Source organism: Schistocerca cancellata, chromosome 5 (assembly GCF_023864275.1).
Source record: "Schistocerca cancellata isolate TAMUIC-IGC-003103 chromosome 5, iqSchCanc2.1, whole genome shotgun sequence".
Taxonomy (NCBI): Eukaryota; Metazoa; Arthropoda; class Insecta; order Orthoptera; family Acrididae; genus Schistocerca; species Schistocerca cancellata.
Genome location: NC_064630.1, coordinates 484017571 through 484027259, shown reverse-complemented (window position 1 = coordinate 484027259; position 9689 = coordinate 484017571).

Genomic DNA, 9689 nt, shown 5'->3' with positions numbered 1-9689 from the left:
TAGCCTATTGAATGAATGATCTTTATCTCAGCCAAGCAATACAGTTATTTCTTCTATGATCGAAAGCCCAGTTTTAATACATTATGGTTGAGGCCTTACCTCCACTATAGTGCTTGTACATCGCAATGTTTCATGCCTATTTTACGCGGTGTACCAAATTTCAGATGTAACTGAAAGCTGGTCACTGTCAAGAGATACGCCGTATTTTGTGTACATATATACTATGATTTGGCTTTTTGAAGTGGCTGCTGTAGTGAAAAACTACGCTAGTTCATCTGTCATTCTAAATATTGTTTCACATGTTCACCGATATACCAAAGTTAAAGTAACAAAATTTGAAGTGCTATGTGCAACAACATTGACGACGAGGAGGTTCTGCACGTAGAACTCTACCATCTGTAAACATGTTCACTGTGTCTCAGTATAGCTTGTGCGAAACTCAACCTGCCCACTTGTCGCATCGCACAGTAGCCTGCGAATCATGGATGAAGGACAACAGGCAGAGTCCATGTTACTAGAATTCCAGAGAGCGTTTCAAACAGTCTGTTAACGAAGATCCCTGATGGGTTCCCTGATATGTGAGGCTCGGAGATTTGTGAAATAATAGAACTCAGTCCGTTGTCCTCGACGGTGAGTGTTCATTAGAGACTTTTAAGCTATAATTTTCAACATCCTTCTGTGGCACCACATCACAGTCCCTTCGATTCTCTTATCTTTTAGTCTTCACACAGTCCATGATTCACTACCATACAATAAGTCCTCCAACCGTACATTCTCAGAAAGCACTTCTACAAGTTAAGGCCTATGTTTAATGCCAGTAGACTTGTCCTGGTCAGGAACACCCACTTTGGCTGTACTAGTCAGCTTTTTATGCCCTCCATAGAATTTATGTTTGAGGGGATGGAAGACAGCCTACTCAAAATGTAGAAAAATGTAAGTTACTTAATGGAGATGAACGGGACAGGCCCGGATTTGAGGGGGGGGGGGGGGGGGTGTCTGCCCCGGGCGGCTATATCAGGTGGCGCCAAATTCGTACTCTTGAAGAAAAAAACTTTGTTCCACAAAGTGCCTAGCATCCAGCGCACGTTGATCTATCTATTGTTATTGTTCATGTGATTTTGAAACGCGTCCCTGTTGATTTTTGAACACATTTGAAGTTGATTTCTGAACGAATCATTAGTTGATTTTTGAATGCGTGCATAATGTACGTGATGCCTCTGCGAGGGGAATCCCCGTCGCATCGAGAAACAAAAAACTTAGCCGCAGACAAAAGGCGACGGGCCTATACGAGCTGAGCCGAATAAACCTGAACTGGTGAAAGCCAGTCCCAGTTTTTTATGTGGTTGCTTGGGTGTGCAAATGATAGGAGTTGTTATAATTGTTAGCCAGATCGATAGATTCAGACTACCAGAGTGGAAATAATCGGCTAACAGAAATAACAGATAAGAAAGATTACGCATTATCTTCTCGGTCTATCCAAGAAAATGAAATTTTGACAGAAATTTTTCGCCAGACCGCTACATGACTAAGGGCCAGTTGCTCAGCCCCTGGTTAGCAGCCGCATAATTGTATTCTCGGAATAGTGCGGAAAACGCTTTGTACGAACAGGTAATAATGCCTAGCAGAAGAAACAGATACATCACAAATTATATGTAAGAATATGACGATTCCAAATTTATATAAAAATTTCGTGATACTACTACATTTCGATCTCATGCTTGAGAGTCTGGAGCATATGAATGAAACGTGATAATATTTCCTAACATAAAACCTTCTGGTTGTAGTAGGCCTACTAAGCATTCGATTTTGTTACTTTTTGAATTATATTCTGTCGTGTTATTTATGTAAACGAGGTGGATAAAAATGACCATTTGTGCCAAAACAGTCTCGCTTATTTGGCGTGTGTTACAATGACTGCAATATTAGAATGGCCTATTTCGTTTCAGCTAGCAGACAGTGTCAGAATAGATATAATCGATAAACCACAGAAGTCTTGGGTACTGTTTAACAGCTTTTTCAGTATTAGAAAACGCGCATTTTGATTTTTCAAGTGGCAAAACGTTTGACAAATTTCGATGAGGTAACAAATTCGTTCGCAGAAAGGAAAGCACGCTGTGTAAAGCTGTAGCGAGATTAGAGAGAAAAAAATGTTGGAGCCTAAGGGCTGAAGAAATGTATACTGTCCTACTTGTCTCCTGTCTTTATTGCTTTTATGTTTCCTGTATTTACTTTTATCTCACACAAGAGAGAAAGTTAGCTAATAGGCAATAAAGATTGCAAATGTTCTGAAGAGTTCTTATTCTCCCGGTCACATATAATCCCACCCAATTGTGTTTTTTTAAAGAGGGTTACGATGTCAAACCGGCTGACTGGGAGCAGGAGAGACACCACAAGGCATTTTAATCTCCACTGTCCTGAATATAAGTTTGATGGCTTCTATTACAAAATATACACGTTTGAATTCCACAGAGCAAAATACAGTGATTGCGATATAAGAGTGCTGTCTGAAGAGGCGTGCACACCTAAGAAAAATATCATCTCTTACATTTCCTCGAACATATATGTTTTATACATCAAACTCCTCAGAAGGATTTGCGCTACAAAATGAACATATTTTTGAAGAATAGTTTTTTTAAATTTTTTCGTTCTATCTCAGACGCTTGAGGGGGAGGGTAGGGGGCGGGGTGCGCCACTATCAGATTTTTGCCCCGGTTCGGAAATATCGTAGATCCGGGGCTGGAACAGGAAGAACAATACTCCAGAATGAGATTTTCACTCTGCAGCGGAGTGTGCGCTGAAATGAAACTTCCTGACAGATTAAAACTGTGTGCCGGACCGAGACTCTAACTCGGGACCTTTGCCTTTCGCAGGCTTGTGCTCTACCATCTCCCAGGGTTTGGCTAAGCCACGTCTCCGCAATATCCTTTCTTCCGGGAGTGCTAGTTCTGCAAGGTTCGCAGGAGAGCTTCTGTAAAGTTTTGAAGGTAGGAGACGAGGTACTGGTAGAATTGAAGCTGTGAGGACGGGTCGTGAGTCGTGCTTGGATAGCTAGGATGGTAGAGCACTTGCCCGCGAAAGGCAAAGGTCCCGAGCTCGAGTCTCGGTCCGGCACACAGTTTTAATCTGTCAGGAAGTTTCAAGAACAATCCTGTGATGTTCGAATACAGTATTAGTGGTGTACTGCTTGCCAAAGTCACGTCGATTAAATATCTGGGCGTAATTCTGCAAAACAATATAGTAGGGAAGACGGATGTTCGACCTCGGCTTATTGGGAGGGCTGCAGGGAAGTATAGCTCGTCTGCAAACGGATCCGTGTACAGAGACATTCGCGCGACCCATTCTGTAGTACTGCTCGAGTGTTTGGGATCCCCACCAGGTCGGAATAACAAGCCGTTGAAGTAATTCAGAGGCATTTTGCTAGATGTGTTACCGATAGGTTCGATCAACAAGCGAGTATTACGGAGATCCTAAGTGAACTCAAATGAGAATGTCTGAAAGGATGACGACACTCTTAGCGCGAAACAGTATCCAGAAAACGTAGAGAACCGGTGTTTGCGGCTGACTGCAGAACGATTCTACTGCCACCAACGTAAATTTCGCCCACTGACCACGAAGACAAGAGAAATTAGAACTTGTACAGAGACGTACAGACAGTAGTTGTTCACTCGCTTCCTTTGCGAGTGGAACAGGGAAGGAAATGACTGTTAGTGGTGCAAGGTATCTTCCGCCATGTACTGTATGCTGGCTTGCGGAGTATTGTAGGTGAGACGTAGTAACTCGTCAGAGGGTTCAGCGTTGTTTGTCTGCGCAGTCGGACTACGGCCACCACCGTGCCCAGTACCATGTCGGAGGCCAGGCATTTGCATTCAGCATGTTCCTTGTACCATATACTGTAAAGGTGAAGGCAGTGCGGAAAGTAATTGTTCGTGCTGATACAATCAGTACTGGACCAGCTGTCAGGCAGACCGCAGCTATAGCGACAAATGACTCCTGCGCTACGCAGCAAGTAACTAATGGGGACAACGAAACGCGGAATCTGTAGCTCTGATTCAGGTCGACAAGTTAGATCTTTCGTTATCAACTGAATATACAAATAGCTGTAAGCAGTCACACCTACTGATTATCCCACTATGCGTTTCGGGAGTAAAAAGCTATAATCTGCTGCGTTTATTTAAATTAACAAGTCTCATTAAGTTAAATACAGGGTGGCGCACGAAATGTGTTACCAATTTGTTTTTGAATATAAACTTTATTGTCAACACAATCCGAAAGGAACATATACTACAATGAAGAGCCGTCCATGGAGATTTGTTCTAACTCAGCACATGCTCAATATGTCCACCATCTCTTTTCCTAACTTCCTTAAAACGAACATTGAAGTTAGTGATTACCCTACGGCACATGTCTTCCGTATTTTCACTGCAAGCTTGAAGAATAAGTCTTCTGAGCTCCATTAAATCACGTGGACGTTTCGGGAAAAAATTTTCCTTTAGGTACCCCCAAAGAAAAAAAGTCACATGGATTGAGGTCTGGTCTATTGGAGGGCCAATTTCGTCCGTCATTGAAGCTACCTGGAAACCTGAGTGAAATGATCCACATGTCGAAATGCTCGTGTAAAAACTCCAACACAGTGTGTGCAGTATGTGGCCTTCCTCCATCTTGCATGAACCACTGCGTGTTGAAGGGCAAGGCAGTAGCAAGAAGCTGTGGAATGAAGCTATTGCGAAGCATGCTCAAATAACGCTCGCTGTTCACAGTTTCTTCAAAGAAAAAGGGTCCAGTAAGTCCGTGACTGGAAATTGCTGCCACGCTGTAATCCTCGGAGCATAATGTTGTCGTTCATGAAGCACTTGTGGGTTTTCAGTGGCCCAAAAGCGTACATTTTGTTTGTTAACCACACCGTCTAAATCAAAATGCACCTCGTCTGAAAACCAAACGTTGCTGTGAGTTTCTTCCCTATCCTCCGCCCACTGAGCAAACAGTAGTCTCTGCTGCTTGTGTTCTTTAGTGAGCTTCTGTGCACAGGTCATCATGTATGGGTACATATGGAGGTCACTTTTAAGAATGCGTTGAACGGAGCGTCTGGATATTCCCAGTTTCACTGCTGCCTTTCTACACGATTTCACGGGACTTCTCTGTACAGCAACTCGTACCGCTTCAGTATTCTCCGGCGAACAAACAGGCTTAGGCCAAGGTCGCTTCGCTTCCAATAGTGTTCCTGCCTGTACAAATTTATTGTACAACCTGTGGATGGTCTTCTTGCAAGGGACGCATCGTGTGTTAAACTGTTGTCGAAAATGCCTATGAGTCACAACAATGCTTTTCGTTTCATGAAAAAGTAACACAATTGCCGATCATTGCTGTGTCGTCAGTCTTTCATTGTCAGCCATTGCTGCTTACTAGTCTCCTAGCGGCAGTATCGTGAATCAAACGTCATTTCGTAACTCATCTGTTTTTCCAAGCTCTGCTGGTACTGCTGCAGAGATCCTAGCGGGATATCTAATGTGCGTCGTAAATTGTGAAAGAAACAGTTGGTAACATTTCGTGCGCTACCCTGTACATCTGGTTATGGAGGTAACGCGTAGTGTGAAAATCACCAAAAGTTATTGGTTAGAGTTATTTCTCTTTTCATTTGATAATCATGTCAAAGTCGTACCAAACGTAAAATATTCAAATTTAAAGTTAGAGCTTCCGTTTATATCGTTTATGTTTTTGGGATCACATACACGACCTCTTGCAAGCTGGTGTTCTTCCTTTACCACTTAAGCAAGTTAGTAGGGTTACATGTTCTTTAACATGCATGAAAATTGTTTATGGCGTCTTCCACTCTTAAGGGCGTCAGTTGCAGATATGATAGAGCCAACCGGTTGAAATTTAGATTTTTTCCCATGTCGGTTTCATAAACTCCTTATTATAGCCTTACAGTGCAACAGTTTTATTTACACCTTTCTCTCTCGCGGTCTCTCTGGGCGCCCCAAAGAGAATGATATCTCACTGACATTTCTTTATTCCATAATCAACAATATATGGTTATCTTTTCCCAGCGAGCGAAAGAGATTAATTTGGGGGAACCAAGTCGCGCAAGTGCGTTTGTCTCGATGTCTCAAAAAAACTGTCGCATCAATAAGTGATTTGTGTCGAGGAAATCAGTGTGATATTTGTCACAAAGGATCGTTATACGCTAATGCACTGATTTTTTTTTTTTTACACGTTTCGTCTTCTGCGCGGAATTACTGCCGTCAAGCCTCCGGTATGGCCGTACGGTTCTAGGCGCTTCAGTCTGGAACCGCGTGACCGTTACGGTCGCAGGTTCGGATCCTGCCTCGGGCATGGATGTGTGTGATGTCCTTAGGTTAGTTAGGTTTAAGTAGTTCTAAGTTCTAGGGGACTGATGACCACAGATGTTAAGTCCCATAGTGCTCAGAGCCATTTGAACCATTTTGAACTGCCGTCAAAGTCGCTCTTCGTGCGCTTCATAGCTCAACCAAGAGACGTTTGTGCTTGTGCGGTTTGGAACCGCGCGAGGAGCAGTACGTGCAAGTATTCTTCCATTTCTAATGTGCTCAGAGTACACGAAACATCGCATCTATTTTTCACCAAAGGACAAATGGAATAGTGATCCACCTTTGGTTGACGCACACCTTGCTTTCTTGGGCTGTAACTGCTATACGCTATTTTGAGAGGACGGGTAATACATTTACGCAGCACAACATTAGATATGTACAGTCAGCTTCTGTGGTAAATTAATATTCTAACGAATTATCAAAATATTTTACTTTGAATTTTATTGTTCCGAATTTACACTTTTATCTAAAATTACTTTGATTTTGTAGATAGATTTGATTTCTATTCATGTGAAATAGAAGATGAGGATGCATAAGAAATTGTGCAACCTCGCGTGATAAGGTCATTGTATCATAAATAAGTCGCCGGTTGTTATTCAAATTGCAAAAATTGCATTTAGTGTGATGCACTGCTGCGGTGCTTCATACCTGCTTTACAAAACGTGTTGTTGCTTGGGTCCACCCCCGGCTCTTCAAAAAATGTCCAGATTTGTGTGAAATCTTATGGGACTTAACTGCTAAGGTCATCAGTCCCTAAGCTTACACACTACTTAACCTAAATTATCCTAAGGACAAACACACACACACACACACACACACACACACACACACACCCATGCCCGAGGGAGGACTCGGGCCTCCGCCGGGACCAGCCGCCTCTCTCTGTTACGCAAGCAGTTATTCGGCTTGACACTGATTGACAGAGTTGTTGGATGTCCTGCTGAGGGATGTCGTGCCAAATTCTGTCAACCTGGTGCGTTGAGTCGTCAAAACCCCGAATTTGTTAGAGGGCCTTGCCCACAAGGCTCCAAACGTTCTGAACTAGGGAGATGACGCGCCAAGGTAGCGTACGGCAAACACTAAGACAAGCAGTAGAAATTCTCGCTGTGGTTTGGAGGGCATTATTTTGCAAAACCGTAGGCCCAGGATGGCTTACAATGAAGGGCAACAACGCAACAAAATATTGTTGACGTGCCGCTGTGCTGTAAGGGCCCCGTAACAAAATCAAACGGCACCTTGCTCTATTTGTGAAGCTATTTCTCTTGAATAAATCATCTTTTTTTTAAAATTGTAATCATTTATTTGTCCCAGCATGTTAACCACATGTACCGATTTCCGTCCCATTCGGATAACTCCTTCGTGGTGCGCCGTTTCTTTTGTGTTAGAGTGTATTTAAATGAAGAGAAACAGCCATTGTGCTGAGTAAATCTGAAAGCGGAACAGCTGATTTGCCGAGGCCATTTGTATGAAACAACTGACAACCAGCAAACTAACATTGGCCTGTCCAGCAAAATCTCTTCGTGTCTTCACCAACATGTCAACACGGCAGCAGAAAACGGTTTTTGAAATTAGGTTTTCGTGTTCCGGAAGCTGAGCCTCTTGTGGTGGTGGTGTACAGCGCTTGACGGAGACAGCTGCCTCTGCCGGTGCTGCCCGCTGCCGACTTCCGGCAGCGAGTAAACACCGCTGGCAGCGCTTATCGGGCCAGCCACATTCGGCGGGCCGTTGATAAGCCGCGTGAGTCAAGCTGCTCGTCCGGCCGGCCGGTCGGTCTCGGGCCGCGTTCCAACTCCGCGGCGCGGCCGTGCCACGGCCGCGTACGGAGCGCGGTTCCCTTCAGCTGCTTGCAGGACACCAAGTTTTGCAGCTCCCGAGCCCAACAATATTTTCATGTTTATACAGTGACGTGAAGCCCAACGTAAAGTTCCGAGCGACTGGAAAAAAGCTCAGGTGATGCCTGTATATAAGAAGGGTAGAAGGACGGATCCTCAAAATTGTAGACCAATATCCTTAACATCGGTTTGTTGCAGGATTCTCGAACATATTCTCAGATCGAATATAATGAATTTCCTTGAGACAGAGAAGTTGCTGTCCATGCATCAGCACGGCTTTAGAAAGCATCGTTCCTGCGAGACGCAACTCGCCCTTGCGAACCATGGATGAAGGGTATCATACGGATGCCATGTTCCTTGACTTCGGAAAGCGTTTGACTCGGTGCCCCACTGCAGACTCCTAACTAATGTACGAGCATATGGGATTGGTTGCCAAGTAGGTGAGTGGCTCGAAGACGTCTTAAGTAATAGAACCTAAGACGTTGTCCTCGATGGTGAGTGTTCATCGGAGGTGAAGGTATCATGTGGAGTGCCCCAGGGAAGTGTGGTAGGTCCGCTGTTGTTTTCTATATACATAAATGACCTTTGGAGGCGCTACAGTCTGGAACCGCGCGACCGCTACGGTCGCAGGTTCGAATCCAGCCTCGGGCATGGATGTGTGTGATGTCCTTAGGTTAGTTAGGTTTAAGTAGTTCTAAGTTCTAGGGGACTGATGACCTCAGAAGTTAAGTCCCATAGTGCTCAGAGCCATTTGAACCATTTTTTTTTATCTTTGGATAGGGTGGATAGCAATGTGCGGCTGTTTGCTGATGATGCTGTGGTGTACGGGAAGGTGTCGTCGTCGAGTGACCGAGGATACAAGATGACTTGGACAGAATTTATGATTGGTGTAAAGATTGGCAGCTAACTCTAAATATAGATATATGTAAATTAATGCAGATGAATAGGAAAAAGAATCCCGTAATGTTGGTATACTCCTTTAGCAGTGTAGTGCTTGACATAGTCACGTCGATTAAATATTTGGTCGTAACATTGCAGAGCGATATCAAGTGGGACAAGCATGTAATGGTAGTTGTGGGGAAGATTGACAGTCGTCTTCGGTTCATCGGTAGAATTTTGGGAAGATGTGGTTCATCTGTAAAGGAGACCGCTTATAAAACACTAATACGACCTATTCTTGAGTATTGCTCGAGCGTTTGGGATCCCTATCAGGTCGGATTGAGGGAGGACATAGAAGCAATTCAGTGCGGGCTGCTAGATTTGTTACTGGTAGGTTTGATCATCACTCGAGTGTCACGGAAATGCTTCAGGAACTCGGGTGGGAGTCTCTAGAGGAAAGGAGGCGTTCTTTTCGTGAATCGCTACTGAGGAAATTTAGAGAACCAGCATTTGAGGCTGATTGCAATACAAATTTACTGCCACCAACTTACATTTCGCGGAAAGACCACAAAGATAAGAGAGATTAGGGCTCGTACAGAGGCATATAGGCAGTCATTTTTCCTTAGTTCTGTTT